We start from the raw sequence: 21875 nt of genomic DNA on the forward strand, positions 1-21875 counted from the left end.
CAATTGTATGCTTCTTTCTATGAAGAACTGATGCAGTCCAAAGACCAGTTGCATAAGGCAACCTCAAAGTTAGCCTCTACTAAAGACACACTTACAGATTTGTTTAAGTAGATGGAGCAGCAGACCCAAATGATTGAGACCCAGAGAGAAGAAATATCTTCTTTGAAGATTCAGTTAACAGAAGCTCAGTTAGAGGTTACTAAAGTCTCAGAGGAAAAAGAGAGGATGTCCAAAGAAGCTCAAGAGTTTCAGACTCTTTTAGATGCAAAACTGTCAGCTTTGCAGACTGCTCATAATATAGTGGAATCACAAGCTTCCTAGATTAAGCAGTTGCAAGACCAACTGGCACAGTCACGGTCCATTCCTCTAAGCCCCAATGTTCCTATTATTCCTTCTATCTCTCAGCAAGACTTGGCAATTCTCTAGAGATAGGCCACATTGTGTCCATTTTTTCAAGATAAAGTGGAAAGATTGCAGTCCAGAATGGATTTGTTATGGTTTACATTTGAGCACTTTCAGGAGTATGTTCCTCCGGACCATTCTTTCTTTGTCCACTATCAGTTTGCAGAAGTTGGCCTTCTATATGAAGCTTTCAACGATCGATCTTCCTCTTCCAGAGGATGGTTGGAGTGGGGCCTGGTATTCTGATTTGCTGACAGAAGTGGTCCATATGGTTTTTGAAGATTCTGTGATGATGGATACCATGTTGCTATTTCACATGTATCTACGAGGTGATCTATTGATTTCAGATGATGTAGATCTGGCCTGGTATGTGGGGGATGTGGTTTTGTAAGTTGTTTTATATGTCAACTATTTGAAGTTGAGGATAGATGACATGTTCCAGTGTTTTTCCTCAAAAGTGGCTACTTGCCCTAACAATTCATGGCACTTAATGATTGATTCTGTGGTCCTGAATCAACGTCAGAACATAGCTTCTACCTATGTACAGAGCACTAACCAACTGAGGGTTGATCTCTTAGCTCATCTTTCCAAAAACCATCCATTTGATTCAACCTTTTTTTATGCCTATCAGAGAAGATCTATCTTAGGTCCCTCTGTTCCTAGCCGATTGTACTACCAACAAATGGCTCATCGTTATGATATCTATCTTTCCCTTTATCAAACCAATTTAGTAGCAATCTTACCTCTTCTTTTTCAACCTCAATCTTTTCTTCAAATTTCTATATTTACCTATTGTTCTTTCATCGAAGATCGAGTATTTTCCCCTTCTCCACCATGCCCTTCTCCATCTTGAAAGGTGAGAAGGATCGAAGCTTGCAAGTGAGCTATGGCGGGAGAGCAAGAGCAAGAAAAGAGAGAGACAAGAAATGGGAACTCCAACAGTCACAATGTGTGACCGGGCCTTCCTTTATTCAAACTGTCACTAAAAGAATAAAGAATAAAGTGACGTGACGGGCGCCCGCCACCTGCAGTGTGCAATGGCGGGTACTATCAGTGTAGTAATACATGGGGTGGCACTGTCAGTGTAGTAATACACGGGGCGGCACGGCGGAGGCGCCTTTACCCCCAACAACCTCCCACTTAAAGGCGAATCTGCCCTGGTGAGAGAGAAAAGAAAAAGAAAAGACAGTACAAATGTACATAGGTACAAGGGATGAGGAAAGGCGACATCTCATCCAACGCCCATCAACCTCCTGAGGAAGGCAAAGCGCTCAGTAGTGAGGCTCTTCGTGAGCAGATCTGCAGGATTCTCGTCAGTGGAGATTTTGACAAGGTCAATAGACCTGTCCTCCACGACACCATGTATGAAGTGATACCTCACCTCAATGTGTTTCGTCTTCGCATGGAAGACCGGATTCTTAGCCAACTGAATGGCACTCATAGAATCCGAATGCAGTGTAGGTGTAGCATCAATCCCAAGGTCAGCAACTAGACGGCCTAACCATATGGCCTCCTTGCAAGCCTCAGTGGCTGCAACATACTCGGCCTCAGTGGTAGACAAAGCTGTACACTTCTGAACCCTAGACATCCAAGAGACAGCCCCTCCAGCATAGGTGAATACATAGCCAGAAGTGGACTTTCTACTATCTGCATGTCCTGCATAATCGGAGTCAGTGTACCCCACGACCCCTGTATCCTGGCTGCCATAGCAAATACACATATCTGCTGTGCCCTTCAGGTACCTCATGATACCCTTCACGGCATCCCAATGTCTGCTGCCAGGTGTAGCCATATAGCGTGCCACAACACCAACTGCATGCGCAATATCTGGACGAGTGGCTATCATGGCATACATCAAACTGCCCACGGCTGAAGCATAAGGGATCTTGGCCATCTCGGCCCTCTTCTCATCTGTCTGCGGAAAATCGGCCTGTGATACCTTCACATAAGAAGGTAATGGACAGCCAATAGGCTTTACGTCCTGCATGCGGAAGCGCTCAAGGACTTTATGAATGTACTCCCGCTGTGAGAGATACAAAAGCCCCTGATGCCTATCGCGATTAATGCGCATCCCAAGTATATGTGAGGCCTATCCCAAATCCTTCATCTCAAAGCTATTCTTCAGCTGAGATTTAAGAGCATCTAGCTCATCATGAGCTTTCCCTGCTATTAGCATATCATCAACATAGAGTACTAAGATAAGCAAACTGCCATCACAAGCTTTCTTCGTGTAAATACACGGATCCATAGCACTCCTGCTATAGCCCTGTGACTGCATAAAGGCATCAAACTTATGATACCATTCCCTAGGTTCCTGCTTCAAGCCATACAAGCTCTTCTTCAACTTGCACACTAGGTGCTCCCTACCAGGTTCTACAAAGCCCTTAGGCTGATCCATATAGATCTCATCATGCAAGTCCCCATGTAGAAAAGCCGTCTTGACATCCATTTGATATAGATCTAAGTCAAGCTGTGCAACCAAAGTTAAGACTAAGCGCACGGTGGTCATCTTAACCACACGAGAGAATACCTCATCAAAGTCCACACCATGTTCCTGCTTAAAACCCTTTGCTACCAATCTAGCCTTGTATGCCGGCTTGGGGTGTCCAAGGGTACTTTTCAGCTTGTACACCCACTTGCATGGCAAAGCCTTCTTGCCCTTAGGCAAGGCAACCAAATCCCAAGTCTCATTCTTATGCAGGGAGTCTATCTTAGACTGCATAGCCCTCTCCTAGGAGTGATTGTCACCCCTGCGCATAGCCTCATCATAAGTGAAAGGCTCTCCTACATCTGTAACCAAAACATAATGCATAGAGGGCTGAAATATGTCAGGTGGATGTCTGTCTCTAGCAGACCGTCTCACCGCAGGCTCTGCTGCCTGTCTAACTGCCTGTCCATCACCCTGGCCCTGTGGAGGAACTGCTGCAGGCTGTACTACTGGCTGTGCTGGAGCTCTAGGCTCCTCTTGAAAGATCACTATGCGGATCTCAACCACCTTCTCAGGCTGCCTGTGCATCTTGTCTTCATGGAAGACGACATCATGACCGCGTACTGTTTTCCGCACCTGCGGATCCCATAGGCGATAGCCCATCTCTCCTGACTCACCATAGCCAAGGAATATGCATTTAATGCTCTTTGGATCCAATTTACTCCTCTTGTCCTTGGGCACATGGCATAATGCCTCACATCCAAAGACACGGAGATGCGCATAAGAGGGTGGCTTACCAGCCCAAACTTCCTCTGCAACCTGGAAATCCAATCCATTAGAAGGCGATTGGTTTATGACATGCACTGCCGTACTAACTGACTCAGCCCAAAAACTCTGGGGTAGGCCTGCATGGCTAAGCATAGAGCGCACACGCTCCTGAATAGTCATGTTCATGCGCTCAGCCAAACCATTCTGGGGTGGGGTGTAAGGGGCGGTCAACTGACGCTTAATACCCCTGTCATCACAAAACTGCTCAAAAGCATGTGAGACATATTCTCCCCCATTATCTGTCCTAAGGCATTTCAGCCTATACCCAGTCTGGTTCTCAACAAGAGCAAGCCATCTCTGAAAAACTGCCAAGACATCGGACTTCTGCTTTATGGGATAAGCCCACACTTTCCTAGAAAAATCATCAATGAAGGTAACGAAGTACTTCGCACCACCCATAGACATGCAAGGCATAGGCCCACAAACATCGGAATGCACCAATGCTAAGGGCTCACTCATGCGTGGCCTACCCGATTTCTTATGCATAGACCTATTCTGCTTACCATAAAGACAATGATCACACGAGTCAAAACATGCATAATCCAAAGGCGGAAGATACTGCAAACTAGATAACATTTTCATTCCCTTCAAAGACATGTGCCCTAAACAAGCATGCCAAAGTGATACATGTGGGATAGAATCCACTGCCAAAACATGGTCAACTGAGGACCCAGATACAACAAGAGGATAGAGGCTGCCAGACTTGGCGCCTCTAGCAAGCACAAGTCTACCACGAGTAATCTTCCAGGCAGAATCCCCAAAACATACATGAAATCCTGCATCATCTAGCTGTCCTGCAGACATAAGACTGTGCGTAAGCGCAGGTACATGACGTACATCCCTAAGAAAAAATGAACTGCCAGTGGAAAACTGCAACTGAATATCACCCATGCCCACAATGTCAAGAGACCTGTCGTCTCCAAGTCTGACTGAACCAGATATAGTGCGGTAAGAGTGGAACCACTCATGGTAAGGCGTCACATGGAAGGATGCTCCGGAATCTAATAACCAACACTGTGCATACATACTAGATGTCTCAGTCAAGTGTGAAGCATCAGAAGAACTAGCTGCAAGTATAAACTCATCACCACCATCGGACTCCTCAGTCTGTGTGACATTAATTTCCTCAATCTTGACGCTGGACTTTGCAAGTACCATGCTACGATCAGAGGACTTCTCCTGCACTTTATCTTTCCCCTTATCCTTGCGCTTCTCATTGCGCAACTCATGACACTGTGGTCTGATATGGCCCTTTTTCCCACAATGATGACAAGTGACATTTGCATTGCGCCCACACGACTTACTACGCAACTTGCCACGAGATTTAGACCGACCCTTCTGCGAGTCACGACCACGGTTATTACCACGATCATTCCTGTCATTCCTGCCTCTAACTGTCAAAGCATGACGACCACGAGAGGCATCCAAGTTTTTGCGATTCACCTCTTCCTGAAGAAGCGCACTCTCAACATCTGCCAATTTTAGAGTAGCACTAGAGGCACAAAGAGCAGTACGGAAAACATCCCATGACTCATTCAGAGTCCCAAGCAAGAAAAGAGGAGTTACTTCCTCTCCAAAGGTGATATCCTGCGAAGTCAGGCTCTTCAGTATAGCATGGAACTGGCTCAAGTGAGCAGACATAGTCGCATTATCCTTCATGCGCAGATCCATAAGCTGCTTCAACCAGTACATCTGACTCGCCTGACTTTTCTTATCATAAAGATTCTTGATCTTATTCCATAGATCCCATGCACTCAGTGCTTCCTCAAATACATTATAATGTACCTGTTCAGTGAGAGACAATACAATCGTGGACTTGCATAGCTCATCAAGTTCAAGCCAATCGTCATTGTCCATAGTTTCAGGCTGCTCCCCACTCAACTAAAGTGGCTTAATCTGAGATTTCTGCACCAAGACCTGCCAAATTTGACTCTTCGAATAAGAGTAGTTGGTACCATCCAACTTTGTAATGTTAAAGATGGCACTATCATGTGAAGATGACACCATTATGCAGGCTGGAAATGCCCAAACAGTCCAAAACTGCTTGCTGTTTTACTGCAGAAACTGCCCAAAAATGACCAAAACGGGGTCCAAAGGGCGAGCAAAGTGTGCCAAAAGTTGTTGCCCACTTAGTACTAGGTGCGGTACACCAAATCAGGATATTTCAGCATGAAAAGTACACCTCAATCCACCAATAACTGCTTGCTGTATTAAATTGCAGGTATGCAGTCTAGAGAGCAAACTATCCCAAAATAGGATCCAATGTCAAGCAAACAATGCTAGGTCCAAAGCCGGCATGAAACGGACATAAGCAAGGCCAATGACAGTGAAAAGAACATGAGCTCAACACCGAAGCATGTCAAAATAACATCTGCTAGTGAAAGGCACACCCCTAGACACTCTAGGCAAAGTGTTCCTGTAACTGCGAAAACCTAACGCAAATAGGTGTCTGCTCAAAGAGAAAGATCCAAATATGAGACTCAGCTCATAAGCATCCAATGAACCAAGAGTACATCAATGCATATCCATAAAGATTGGAGTATGATCCCAAGATCTCAATGCATATGTAGCTGCTCAAGACATAAACTGCTCCACATACATGTAAGTGCTCCAATAGCATGCAAATGTCAAAGGTCAAGCAAGCATGTAAAATGGTCCTACTGGCACAAAAGGCGTACAAAGTGAGCTCAGAAGCTCAAACAACCCAAGAGAAAGCACCAGTGATAAGTGACCCTGTCAATGCATCAAGCGCATCCAAGAGAGCATGACATACATGAAGCACCGGTCGTATTAACCATGAAGCAATACATAAGCCCAAATAAGCTCTCGGTCAACTCAATGACATCCAAATAGCAACCAAGATCAGTGATCAAGTAAGCCGGGAATGCTCAAATACATCCAAATCCAAGCTCCAAATGTCGATATGGCATACACGAACCAAATAGCATATGTCACGAACCAAAGCATGTAATGCAAAAGCCTAACTGTCAAGCAGAGACATGAGGCATAGGCGGTCCACGAGCATGCCAAGTCGGTCCAAATGCCAGTGAAGACGGAGCTAACGCGAAGCTCAAAAGCATCCCATAATCTCATACATATGCTCCAAGTCGTCCCCAAATGTCAGAGACATCATGCCAAAGCTCAAAGCATACATCCGGTATCGGTAGGTAAGTGCCAAAGCCTGTAAAGTACCTTCAGCCCACTATTATTCCAGCATGTATTTACTGTTATAAACAGTAGATTTCAGCCCTGAATTCAAGCCAAAATCATGGTCAAACCAAATGCATACATCCCCAATACATCCGGGTAGGAAGTAGACCGCATACGGGCATCAAATAAGGTAACTGGAGTAGAGTATAAGCATCAAATGCCAATGCCAAGTGTGGCTGCCCTGTTTCCAGCACTGTATAACAGTAAATAACAGTCCCAAATCAGCCAATATTTCAGGCCAAAATCATGGCATAATCATGTGCATACATTCCCAAGGCACTAGGCATCATGTAGACCGCATACGGGCATTAAATAGCACAACCGGAATGGAGTATAAGCAACAAATGCTAATGCCAATGGTGCTGCCCTATTTTCAGCCTGTTATAACAGTTTATGACAGTCCCAAATCTGAAGAGATCAGCCCCGAATGATCAAGACCAATGCCCAAAGCTTGAATGACATCAAACATGAAGTCTATAGCCCTCTTGATCAAGGTAGAGAGCAAGAAGCAATGGCCAAGTGTGGAGCTGAAGTAGATGAGTGCTCACAGCCTGGAAAAAAATGATGCAATCTGTCCTGTTGGTGCTGAACTTGCTGCTGCTCCAAATGGGCTGAAAAGGGGGTAATGGGGGGCTCAAGAAGGGCCTATCAAAGGCCTATGACAAGCCTCTTTGAGCCTTGATAGGTGTAAGGCACAATATGAGGGGAATAAGCTTCAAGGGTTTGAAGCCATGGCTGCCCTTGCTATTTGCAACCTGTAGACTAAAATAAAACCCTGAAAGAATGATCAAATACCTCAGTATCAATGCCTTGAAGGTGCCTCAATAGGCTGGGAAGGTGCTCGGGAAGCCGGGGAGTGACGGGAGCTCGGGGAGATCGGATATGGCTGCCAGGATGGAGACCCAATGTGTGAAGTGAGTCGATGCGAAGGTCGGGAAGCACCGAGTCAAGCTCGAGCAAGAGAATGCCAAGCTCTGATACCAGTTGAAAGGTGAGAAGGATCGAAGCTTGCACGCAAGCTATGGCGGGAGAGCAAGAGCAAGAAAAGAGAGAGACAAGAAATGGGAACTCCAACAGTCACAATGTGTGACCGGGCCTTCCTTTATTCAAACTGTCACTTAAAGAATAAAGAATAAAGTGACATGACGGGCGCCCGCCACCTGCAGTGTGCAGTGGCGGGTACTGTCAGTGTAGTAATACACGGGGCGGCACTGTCAGTGTAGTAATACACGGGGCGGCACGGCAGAGGCGCCTTTACCCCCAACACATCTATCCATATACCTTCTACTTTTCCTGTTTATCAATTGACACCTTTCCTAACCATTTCTTTTAAATTTTCAGCCACTCCTTCTTTATCTTATTCCTCCTTTTATGATTTTGCCTACCCATCTCTTCATCCTCTTTTACTTATTCCACTTCCATCTCCTGCGACTTCTATTTCTCAACCCCCTCAATTGGTTAGTGAATATGAAGGGTTTGATCAGCAGATTCCAAGAAGAAGAGGATGGAGCTTGACTGATTCTCTTACAGGACCACAGATAAATTGGCCATTAATTCCAGGGGACTAGACTACTGCTAGTCAAGCATACCAGAATTACCTTCATTTTTCTCACCAATATTCACAATCTCTAGATCCTTCAATGAGATTGATAGCTCATTTTTCTTGGTATCTAGTATATATGCATAGGCATTCCCATAACAATCAAAAGGCCATTCCAAAGCTTTGTATGAATGTCAATGTGAAGATTGATTCCCAACAGTTGGATGTCCTGTCTTTTCATGCCCTATGTCTGCCTAGCAGATACCTTGTTTTGCTAGAAAGGATGGGTTGCCCACAGTTCTTTCAAAATCCTCCAAAGAAATTTGTGGATGAGTTCTTCTCCATGGATTGTTTTTGAAACCACCAAGCCTTCAAAAGGGATCACCTTCATTGGTGCCTCTGCAATGTATTTTGGATGATTCTTAATGATATATATCTCTCTTTTTGGAGGTGTCATTCAGATGGTTGTGTTAGTGTTTGTGTGTGTGTGTTGTAATAATTGTATGTGATGAGTTCGTGCTGATTGAGAATAATCTATTCATGAGCTCTTTTCAAACTATTGATGGTGGATGGAAAGCCTATGGTGGAAAGCTGAAGAAGAACCTCTTATATCCTTTAAAAAATTGTTATGACTTTTAAATGATTATCAGATATGTTAATGAATAACGAAGTTTTCCTTTAGTAGTTTTTTCTAGAGATACAGGTGATAAGTTGGGATCGTGGTTTGGCGAGATTGTTGAAGATCCTACGAAAGATAAAATTGAGCTCTTTAGTGAACTTATATTATTCTTTTCCTTAGGTCGCAAGGACACTTCCTTTCTAAGTGTGGAGATATGTTAAGAGTGAAAAAAGACTGAATTTTTGACTGATTTTTGTTGTTTTTTAGGTCTGAATGATTTATTTTTGATGGATTTAGAGTGATGTATAGTTTATAATGGAAGTGTTTGATAGTGTTTTGGATGATATTGATTATGTTTTGGAAGTTCGTGATGATTTTTAGTAGAGATATGAAGCTTTGTGATGTTCTGATAGGTTCTGTTGAGGTTCTGATTGGTTCTGTATTGTAACGTGTCAGCTTGTCCACTTGTGGGACACGTCTTACCAGCCCATCAGGGGGGGAGGGGAGTCTAGAAAGCACCACCTGGCACTCGCAAGGAATGTCACAGGGTTTGTGATCTAGGTCTTCCCGAGTCTACCCCGAAGCGGAAGTATCCGGCTGTTCCCACTTAGACCGACCTGAAGTCAGGGTTTCTTTCCTATCAGCCAAGTCTCTAGGAAGTAGCTAGCATCAAGCTCCAGATGAACCACTTTGCGTAGGAACAACATAGTCAAAGCGGATTTATGTTGCACTTGGTTCATGGAGAATGGGAAACGAGAGGGATGCGAAGCTCAATCTCTCTACCCATAAGGCATAGTCCCATTCCGCTCCCCTAAAACAACATAAATTGGGATTCTAACTCTACTGACTCTAGGTCTTCACAGTTTCGTTATTATGCCTTTTGAGAAAAGTTCCTAGCTAACTGGGACCCCCCTTCCATAGGACGGACCCAAGTCACATCCACTGCACTTTCCTCGATAGCTTTAGTTGTCTAATTAGGTCCTACTACATTTGTGTGCGACATTTAAAATTAGCTTCATTAATTAAGCCTTTTAGGGCATAGAGTTCGTTCACGTAATTTACAACACATACACAAAAACAAAACAAGCAGTCCTTTTATCAAACAAGTTCCTTAACTTATCTTTAAGTTAATCTTTGTCTCTTGCCCATACAAGAGAATTATGTATCCCTTTTGTCCAACAGAAGTATCTCGTCCAAATCTCATGGCACCGAAATTTTCATCCTTTATCTAGAATAGGATCTTCCAATGTCCCAGATGTTGAGCTCATTGGGGATCTCCAACTCCATTCTGGACAGGCAAGGGGTGTCCAGAGCTCCACCTGACCCACAAGCGGTCTAGGAGTGAGATGCCATTTCCATGGTTGGCCTTTTCACCACTTGACCATCGGCCTGTGATGGGACCTAAAATGGTCCAGCACTGGCTCATGCACTAGCCGGACCTCTATCATGTGCTCAACAACCCCATGGCCTTGCGGCCAGGAGCCTTGATGACACATACATCATACATTGCCTTCCTAAACATCTTGCGTTTGTATCATGTCTCATAGTCCAACTCTAACCCAATTGACATTCTTCAGAGGGAGTCCCAGCACATTGCCAAATGGCACGAAGTACAAACATAGGAGGTCCTCCCACGGCTGACTGCCGCCACCTCACTGCGACTCTCCTACATCTTGGGGATTGGTCCCTCGATGCGTCGCTAAACATATATAACACTTCGCACATAGTTCTCTCAAGGTACCAATTATTTCGTTCCAGGATATACCATACCTCACTTTACTTTCCCCTTAGACCCAATGCCTAGCCCACAGCTTGGACAATCTTACTCACTCAACATTGGTCACGATCTAGAGAATACAGGTGCTATGCATCCAGGAGGTATTGTCTGATACCTTTTATCATTTTATGCTTCATGCAAATTGTGAATGTCCATGTGCTCAAACAAAGAAAAATCAGCATTGTGCTTAGTGCAAAATCATTCTTTCAATGAATTTCTCTGACGCGTAATTGCTATGTTGCACGAACCTAGCACCGAGGAGACCTCGTGCTACGAGATCCTTATTTTAAATTAACGATCGATCTATATGATATGCATAGATGAAAACAATCAACCTTTTCTTTCTCTGAGCACTTAGACACCACTCTCATTCTCTCTACCCCCTCGTCGTTTAGATTGTGCACGGTGCATACGTTTAGGGTAATATTTTCCATGTTTTTTGTTGTATGCAAAGCAATAAAAACTCACTAAAACATAAAGGTAGGGCTGAACTAAGGCTAAACCTCATACTTTAGACCCCCCATACATACACAAACATAAATCTTATTTTTTAGTATTTTTCGCACACTCAAAACTTATTTTTCCCTTATTTTTACCCATTTTCCCTATTTTCCTTGTATTTTTTGCAATACTAAATAACTGAAAATGCAAAATGAGTTGTGGGTTGTGGCCCTTAGGTTCATTTGTAGAAAAAACACAAATTTAGTTGGTGTGTCTTATTATATTTTCCATTTATATATCAAAAACACCCAATTTCCCCCTATTTCGCGTGTTTTAGGGGATTTACACCATTAATTTCAGTCAACACAACACTCATGATTTTCTGATTTTCTGAGCATAAACTGATCAAACTCATAGCAAACAACAACATAATGCATAATCATCCCATGGAAACAAATATTCATGAAGCAACTTGCATAAAACATCAATTTCCTTTGTAGAAATGAAATTACCGTTCTTTGGGGGTTGCGGGTTTTTTATTTGCATGTCTCAGGACTGATTTCCAGCAGCCATTAATGCTCATGACGACCCACAATCAGCAATCTTCATTCCTCTTGAACCACGGAGCAATCCGGTCTTCATTGGACAAGCATCTGTCAATCCTTCTTCTTCCCACATGAATCTGCCTCTAGAAGAGAGAGAGGGAGGAGTGAGAAAGATTGATTTCTGTTCTCCCTCTACAGCCCGCCATTGGACGTCCAAGAAAAGGTGATACGATCGGCACGATGTAGGAGACTTCATGCAGGCTTCTGATTCATGGCTTCTTTGCAGCCACCATCTTCAAAAAAAAAAATTTTGGGGGGAGGGGGGGGGGGGGGGGGGCGGGGGCGTCAGTTTTGCGTCGCGCTGATCAGCGCGACGCCATGCCCCCATACCTCATAAAAAAATTTAAGGGGGGTCCCAAAAGGCACCCCCTTTGGCCCCCCATCTTGGCCACCCTTTCAATTCTGGTCGGTCTTTTGGCCCTTTGCGCGTCCGGCCTTCGAATTCAGTTCTGAAAATCTATGAGCTCGTCTTGGCATCCCGCACTGAGTAGCAGCTCCACGGACTGACACAGTCGCACGGAAAAATTACTAAAAATTCGGAAGTGTCGCATGGGCGCCTTCAAAGTACTTGACGCTTCAAATAGTCCTAGATTGAGCCGCCGCCTTCGGTGTTGAATATTTTTCCCTTGATATTCGTAAATTTTAGCTATTTTTAAGCACTTCTCGGCATCAAAATTCTGCTCTCAGCCTGTGAATCGAGCAGTGTCCTCTTGGGATAATCCGCGATGTGATCTTGGAGATGATCCACGCGTGTAAAATATCCTTCCTTAATTAATCCATTTAAAATTCAAGCACAATCAAAGCAATCAGTCCTAATATCATATTCTAGAAAAACACTCCTTTATTCCCATGGCAACTTGTCATTATAGACCCCTGCCATGCATTTGCCATCAACACAAGCCTTGGAATATTTATCCAAATCACAATGTAACAATCCCTTGATTGAAAGAAAAACATTTAGGGTGTTATTCAATCAACCAACAAAACTAATTTTATTTTTCCCAAACAATACAATAATATACGCGATAATAATTCAATCACATATTCACTATCCCCCTTGGGGCCAAAGAGTAGATTTTACTTAATATTCCCTCCTTAGCCTAAGGCATATGCTAAAGGTTCCAATACTATACATGATGTAAGTCCTATCATTCCAATGCAAATTAATCAATCTAGCAAGAGCATTTATGCCTCTTCTCTAAGTGACAATTATCTTTTAGCATTTTCCTACTATGCAACATTTTTTTTCTTGGCTTTATCTTCCTTTCTCCTAAGGCGAGGAGTCGCATGTCATCGATGTAAAGTTTACATAATCTCTCCCATGTATGTACCGTGTATATGCATTTGCGAACTTCAAACAATATTATCCTCGATAAAGATTAATCAAAGACTCATCGATGCTCAATACTTTAGTGTCCCATATGTTGCTTATGCTATGCATGGATTCATCACATAGCAACTAGGTGCAATTTAACTCCCTTTGATACAAGCACTTCACAAACTTCATCTTTGAATATTTGAGATGCGATTTATCCTTTTCAATGACCTATTCTAGCATCAGAACGTACGGAGCCTAATGTATCTCTTGTGAGCATTAAAAAAAGCATCTATCAATTTGAAAATACATTACTTACGATCGGTACCGCAATTGGATTGACAGTGATGCCTTCGCCCGAAGCTCTGTTGCTGGTTGTAGGATTGTCATCTACATGCAACATTCTTCACTTGGAGGCCATCGTCTGCAAGTAGAGTCAAGAGATTAAGAAGGTGGAATAGATTCGAGATGGGAGAGCGTAAGAGAAGATGGTTAAATCCTCGGGGGTGTCACCTTATAGAACATGTAATATACCACGTGAATTCAAAAGAATGGGTATTTTTATTATGTAGAATTATAGTTTTCCAAAAACAGAAGGGGTTTATAAATGCACCTCATGTAAAATTTACAATAGGGGTTTTTTATTTCAAAAATTTTTAGAAGCGCACTTTTTTAGGGAATCAAGAGGGGGGAGGGGGGGAACAGGGGGTGTGTGTGGGATGGGAAGGGGATGGGTGGGGGGAAGATGGGGGGTGGGGAATCAATACTTAAAAGCATATATGTTCTCATGAGACAAATATTTACAACTAGCATGGGGGAGGGGGGACGGATTCTATCATAGCTTTTCATCAATTCACATTAAGATCTAGACAACTTCAAAGTTTAAGGATTATAGGCAACACAAAGGCAACACAGGTGCCTTTGTAGGATGAGGCAAAGCATCCATAGTTGTTCCCTCTCCTTGCAATTTTATTAGCATTTCCCTTTAGGGCATATGCTAGTAAAATGGTGTGTGGCAAGGTAGTGTGTGGCTCCAAAAAATTAGCCACACTTAACTCAAGTTAAGTGGCTCACTATCTTGAGTAAAGTGGCCCACTTTATGATTTAAGAGTTGTGGATCTTGGAAAAAAAGGAGTCCTTAAAATTAGGCATTGGCTACATCAAGGCAGATTAGAAGTGTTGGAGGAGGGCAATCAAGAGGTTGCCCAACTCACTCAACCTTGTAAACTATCATGGATAGTGGTCAAAATAGAAGTGGTACAATGGTGTATAGTAAATCACATCTTAGTATGGATAACATCCCCCCTCTCTTTATAGAAGGCAAGAAGATCAGCCAATCATTGTCTTCCACTCATGTTAGGAAGCTATTGTTAAGGTGCTGACTTGATTTTAGCCACATTTGTAGAATCTAGGGCATTGAATTGTCAGATGCTGAGATTGAGGAGGCACTTGTTCATCTTTGGAACATTAGGGATACTCTCAGAGATAGAGTATTTAACTAGAAACTCATTTCAGGTGCTCTTTTTATATGTTAAAAATTAAAGAACAAAGGAGGCATTTTAGATGGTCTATGTGTCTGTGGAGGATTGAAACACCTTCACACTTATTCTGGGATGGTTTCCATGCCCCCCATATTTGGAGGGAGGTTCTTCCCAAATTGAGTCAATGGGGATTAACTATTCACAACCCAAAATCCTATATCCCAGCCCACAAACTTTTGTTGTTAACATAACTAGGTCATTTACACTACGTGAGATATGGTAGCCACACATTAAACTCCTCTTAGGAGAAGGAGATGGGCAAGTTGTCTAGGCTGCAATATGGCCAAAAGTTTGGTGATATCTTAGGGGACTTTGTAAGGAGAATCGATTTAATAATAATGAGCTAAGTTAGCTAGCCAAATGGAGGCCAAATGACTTCCAATTTTGTAACCCAGAGATTCTTTTTTGACACCATTAATAATAATACAATACAAGTCTCAGTAAGAGAGATGGTCTGGCAATCGGTAGCTCCCCTTTGCGAGCCCTTTGCATTCAATCAAATATCAAGAAAGTGAAGACGGAGTCGTTATGGACGTAGTAGTTTAAAGATCCCTCGTTGTGGCAGGACAATTACAAAAATAAGTTAGTTTTTCCCAAAAATTACAAAATCATTTTGTGGCTTCATTCTTGTGGTTTTGAGTTTCATGTGTTCTGCCTAGATTTGAAAGCAAATCTCACAAGAACCCTAATGCTTCTACATTCAAAATGATTTTGTGGAGGTTGGAAATCATAGCTTATATGTGTGCAAGCGATTGCTATGTATCATCATTGATATTTCCAAATTGATTTGGACCTTCATGCTCCAACTCTATGATGTCGTGTTCCATAGCTTCTTTGGTCATAATAGAGATATTCAATTGTACAATGTATTGAAGAAGGTTAAGGCTGTTGAGATATCGAGCTCCACTCGTGATATGCCAAGGTGACCATTGTGCATTTATGTCACCGACTTGTCAGTTGTTGCAGATGCGGTTGGTGCACCGCCCATGAATAATAGCTACATGATAGCTATCCTTATCTACTCTAGTTCATGGCTCAGTTAGTATGCCACCTTAGTTAGTTGAGTTTGGTTTGAGACCCATATATAGGGTTCTTCTATTTTCCTTGTACTTGAGTTCTTTTTGGCTTACACAACTAAGAAGAGGAAAACTGTTTTCAGCCTCCACCCTTGTGTGTATTCCCCCATTGTGCAAGCAAGAAAGCTACAAGTGAGACTCCTTCCTTCTCTCCCACAATCTTGACATGGTATTAGAGCCTTGTTCGTGGTAAGGAGCTCAAGAAAGCAAGCCAAGCTCGTGGTGTTCTGGTAAGAGGAGCAGTGTTGCTTTCATTTTCTGTTTTGGGAGCAGATCTCTGCAGGCAGCACAGCCGAAAATTGCAAGAGTGCATTGTCTCAGGTTGAGATGCCCTTCGCAGTGAAGCAAGAGGGCAGTATATGCTGCGGGATAGGGCTTTAGCCCTGGGCGACCCTGTTTTTTTGATTTGAGGCCATTTTGGGGCCTGTTTTGGAGGCGGAAGTTTTCTGCATGCACTCAGGAAAAAGCCCTGTTTTATGGTGTGCGACCGCTGTTCTACAAGTCGGTGAAAAGTTACCACAGATATTGCATCGTATGCTCGTGTGCAGAGACATTGGGAATTACAGAATCATCCTTGGTTCCTGTATATGCAAAATCGTCACTAAGAAGTGACTGTGTGGTCAAATACCACTTTCGCCAGTTTTGCAGATTTGCCCTTGTGAGGTTGAAGCTGTGTCCTTTGCAGTGACATAATTTTTTGCAGTGTTCTGTAATGGCATCTGATTCTCTTTCACAGATTGTCACTGAAAAGCTTGACAAGAACAACCTCCAAGCATGGAAGTTTAGAATGACGAATTTCCTTATGGGAAAAGGATATTGGGAATTTGTTGCAAGAAATGAAAAAGAACTAGTTCTTCCTAATGTTCCCAATCAACAGCAAATGCAGGCATTTAAAGCATGGCATGAGAGAGCCAGGAAAGTTATGTACTGGCTCTCTATCAGTATTTCAAACTCTATGATTGTGCATATTCAGGATGCAAGTACGCCAAAGGAGGCATGGGATACTTTGTCAAAAATGTATAGCACAAATATGCAAGCCAAGAAAATGCAGCTCAAGCAAGAGTTGCATAATGTGCAAATAGAAAATATGAGCATCAATGACTACCACATGAAGGTGAAGAAGATTGCAGATGCACTTGCTTCCATTGGGTCACCAGTGGAAGACGATGATTTAGTTTTTGTGACCTTGAATGGTCTAGGAAAGGATTATGCACAGGTCCAAACATCCATTTCCGTCCGTGAAAGATTTCCTAATTTTGAGGAGTTGATTGCTCTTCTAATTTCTGAGGAGCAGAGAAATGGTGGTGCATCTTCTTCAGGAGGAACTTCAAAAGAAGCTGTCTTCTACTCAAATGCTGGAAGAGGTAGAGACAGAGGTAGAGGAGGCTGATTTGGAGGCTGTGGTAGAAAGCAGAATATGCAGCAAACTCAAGAAAACCAGTCCTATGGAGGAGGACGTGGTAACTCTAGAGGCAGGGGGAGCCAAAGAGGTCGTGGTGGATGGCAAAGAGGCCAAAATGCAAACAGCAATGTTGAATGCTACTACTGTGGTAAAATGGGTCACATGACTAAAGACTGCTATAAAAAGCAGAATGACATCATGAATGGGAAATTGCAACAAGGAAATTATGCATCTTCTAGTAGACAAGGTGATGAAAGAAATGAGCATTTGTTTATGGTGTAGAACATGAACAATTCTGTGGCAAGTGCAGAAGAAAGCAACGATGTATGGTATGTTGACTCAGGTGCATCAAACCACATGACAGGTCATGCAGAATGGATGGAGGATGCAAGGAAAATGAAAAACCCAGGATTTGTGGAGACTGGTGATGATACTACACATCCTATTGTGCAGATTGGAAAAATTCATTTGTCTATGCAAGATGGGAAAAAGAAATACCTATCCGATGTATTTCATGTCCCAAATATCACCAAGAATCTGGTATCTGTTGGTCAAATGGTTGAGCATGTCAAGATTGTGGGAGAGAAGGAAGGAGTCTCGCTTGAAGCTTTCTTGCTTGCACAATGGGGGAAGACACACAAGGGTGGAGGCTGAAAACAGTTTTCCTCTTCTTAGTTGTGTAAGCCAAAAGAACTCTAGTACAAAGAAATAGAAGAACCCTATGTATGGGTCTCAAACCAAACTCAACTAACTAAGGTGGCATACTAACTGAGCCACGAACTAGAGTAGGTAAGGATAGCTATCATGTAGCTATTATTCATGGGTGGTGTACCAACCGCGTCTGCAACTGACAAGTCGGTGACATAAATACACAACGGTCACCCTGGCGTATCACGAGTGGAGCTCGATATCTCAACACTCCCCCTCGAGCTCAATCCCAATTCCTGCACACCAAGCAGGTCTCTGAACTTGCGCAGCTTCTCTGCGCCCAATGCCTTCGTGAATATGTCAGCTACCTGATCCTCTGTGCTGACATAAACTAGATCAATAAGACCTAGTAAAACCCTCTCTCGCACATAGTGATAATGCACCTCAATGTGCTTTGTTCTAGCATGATAGACTGGGTTATTTGCCAAGTGTATACTACTCATGTTGTCACAATAAATGACAACTGGCCCATCTGTAGACTGATGCATATCATAAAGTAGCTTATGCAACCAAGCTACCTCACATGCAGCCATTGCTGCACCCCTGTACTCAGCCTTTGTGCTCGACAAGGCAACTGTAGGCTGTTTCTTGCTGCTCCAAGTGACTGCAGCACTCCCAAAAGAGAACACATATCCACTGGTAGATCGTCTATCAGAAATACTACCAGCCCAATCAGCATCAGTGTATCCATGCAGCTGTATCTGAATCCCAGTCTCATAAAATAGTCCATACTGCAATGTGGAATTCACATACCTGAGTATGCGTCTAGCCGCATCCAAATGTGGTTTCCTTGGAGCCTACATAAACTGACTTACCAATCCAACAGCATAGCTCAAATCTGGCCTGGTAATAGTCATATAAATCAAACTTCCTACTATGCGTCTGTACATAGTAGGGTCTTCTAGAAGCTCACCTGTATCTGTGCTCAGCTTCACATTCTGCTCCAAAGGAACTGAAATAGGCTTACAGCCTGTCATCCCATATTTGGACAGCATGTCCAATCCATACTGCCTCTGCAAAAGCTGTATCCCACTTGGTGATCTAATCACCTCAATGCCCAAGAAATAACGCAGCTCTCCCAAATCCTTCATCTCAAACTTCTGCTTCAATAGCATTTTCACATGAAGGATATCTTCATCACTGTCACCTGTCATAATCAAATCATCAACATAAATGACAAGTAGCATAATACCTTTCTCTGTTTTTCTCACATAAAGTGAGAAATCTGCCTTGGAAATCTGAAAGCCAATAGTGACAAGATACTGTCCTATCTTGTCAGACCATGCTCTAGGTGCTTGCTTCAAGCCGTACAAGGCTTTCTTCAACCTGCAAACAAACTCAAGATGAACAGCATGCACATAACCTGGTGGCTGCTCCATATATACCTCTTCTTGCAAATCACCATGCAAGAAGGCATTCTTTACATCCATCTGATGTAAAGACCATCCCTTTGATGCAGCCATAGCAATGACTGCTCTTACGGTTGCCATCCTTGCAACCGGACTGAATGTTTCTTCATAGTCAATGCCATATGTTTGTGCATACCCCTTGACTACTAATCTTGCCTTGTATCTGTTCACAGAACCATCTGCATTGTGCTTCACCTTATAAACCCACTTACAGCCAATTGCATTCTTACCTTTAGGCAAAGGTACTAACTCCCATGTAGCATTTGCTTCCAAGGCATCCATTTCTTCATCCATGGCTTTCTCCCATTTTTCTTTTCCCATGGCTTGCTCAAAAGATGTGGGTTCTGGTTCCTGTATCACTTTGACCATATATGCATAGTGAATGGCTGTAAATCCATCATATTTCAACCTATCCACAGGATACCTAGCTCTCGTAGACCTGCGCAAAGAGGTTCACTCCCAGGTGCTCTCAAAACATCCCTGGTCTTCCTTACTCCAGGTGTAACAATAGAAGGAATACCCATCTCATCGTCAATGCTCTGTTCTGAGCCACTGGATTCACCATCCACATAAGAGTGACCTGCATTCACATCAAACATGGGCTGATCAACCTTCTCTTTTCCTTTTCGTGATACCTGCATACCACTATCTGCATTGCTTTGAGAAGATTCTCCTGATCTCAATCTGCCTGTCCATGGCGAAGAATGTGAACCACTGCTAGAGGACGCTCCAGGTCCACTAATATTTTGTGACTGCTGCTGTGAATTCTGTACAGCATTACCATTTTGTGCATCTACATCATCAATCACATTTACTGGTTTATACCAGCTACTCATCTCATCAAAAACAACATCTCTGCTCACTGTAAACTTACGAGTAGAAGGGTTATAGCATCTGTACCCTTTTTGCTGCAGAGAGTAACCAATAAAGATACACTTCTCAGCTTTTGGATCCAACTTGGATCTCAGCTCATCTGGCACATGTACATAGGCAATGCAACCAAAAATTTTCAAATGAGAAATATCTGGTTTCCTACCAGTATACCTCTCCTCTGGAGTCATTCCATGTATTGCTGCAGTGGGAGTCCTGTTCATTATGTAGACTGCTGTAGCAACTGCTTCAGCCCAATAAAAATCTGGCAGGTCTTTTTCATTGAGCATGGCACGAGACACCTCTCCAATATGTCTGTTTTTTCTTTCTACAATTCCATTTTGCTGTGGGGTATGACTGCATGAATATTGCTGCTTTATGCCATGCTCCTGCAAGAACCTTGCAAACTCATTTGAGAGGTACTCTCCCCCTCCATCTGACCTTAGGCATTTTATTTGCAGACCTGTTTCTTTTTCAACCAAAGCTTTAAGAGCTTTGAAATGCCCAAACACTTCACTTTTCTTCTTCATAAAATACACCCAAACTTTTCTGCTATAGTCATCAATAAAACTGACAAAATAATGACAGCCTCCAAGAGATGCAGCTTTAGTTGTCCACACATCAGAGTGGATTAATTCCAATGGCTTCTTACTCTCTTGAACATGTCTAGGAAATGGTTTCCTTGCTTGTTTTTCAAACTGACAGGCTTCACATACCTTATGCATTTCTGCAACCTTGAATTTTGGCAAACCTGCAACAATATTTTGGGCCTGCATTGATTTAAGTCGCTGTACATTAACATGACCAATGCGTTTATGCCAGATATCAATATCTGCAACTACACCGGTCCCATGTCTGAATTGAGTGCAGCAATGTTTGCACATGGGACTGGTGTAGTTGCAAATATTGATATCTGGCATAAACGCATTGGTCATGTTAATGTACAGCGACTTAAATCAATGCAGGCCCAAAATATTGTTGCAGGATTGCCTAAATTCAAGGTTGCAAAAATGCATAAGGTATGTGAAGCTTGCCAATTTGGAAAACAGGCAAGGAAACCATTTCCTAGACATGTTCAAGAGAGTAAGAAGCCATTGGAATTAATCCACTCTGATGTGTGGACTACTAAAGCTGCATCTCTTGGAGGCTGTCATTATTTTGTCACTTTTATTGATGATTATAGTAGAAAAGTTTGGGTGTATTTTATGAAAAAGAAAAGTGAAGTGTTTGGGCATTTCAAAACTCTTAAAGTTATGGTTGAAAAAGAAACATGCCTGCAAATAAAATGCCTAAGGTCAGATGGAGGGGGAGAGTACCTCTCAAATGAGTTTGCAAGGTTCCTGCAGGAGCGTGGCATAAAGCAACAATATTCATACAGTCATACCCCACAACAAAATGGAATTGCAGAAAGGAAAAACATGCATATTGGAGAGGTATCTCGTGCCATGCTCAATGAAAAAGACCTGCCAGATTTTTATTGGGCTGAAGCAGTTGCTACAGCAGTCTATATAATGAACAGGACTCCCACTGCAGCAATACATGGAATGACTCCAGAGGAGAGGTATACTGGTAGGAAACCAGATATTTCTCATTTGAAAATTTTTGGTTGCATTGCCTATGTACATGTGCCAGATGAGTTGAGATCCAAGTTGGATCCAAAAGTTGAGAAGTGCATCTTTATTGGTTACTCTCTGCAGCAAAAAG

This window comes from Lygodium microphyllum, chromosome 1, assembly GCF_053477565.2.
Source record: "Lygodium microphyllum isolate KBCC chromosome 1, Lygodium_microphyllum_v1.1.10, whole genome shotgun sequence".
Taxonomy (NCBI): Eukaryota; Viridiplantae; Streptophyta; class Polypodiopsida; order Schizaeales; family Lygodiaceae; genus Lygodium; species Lygodium microphyllum.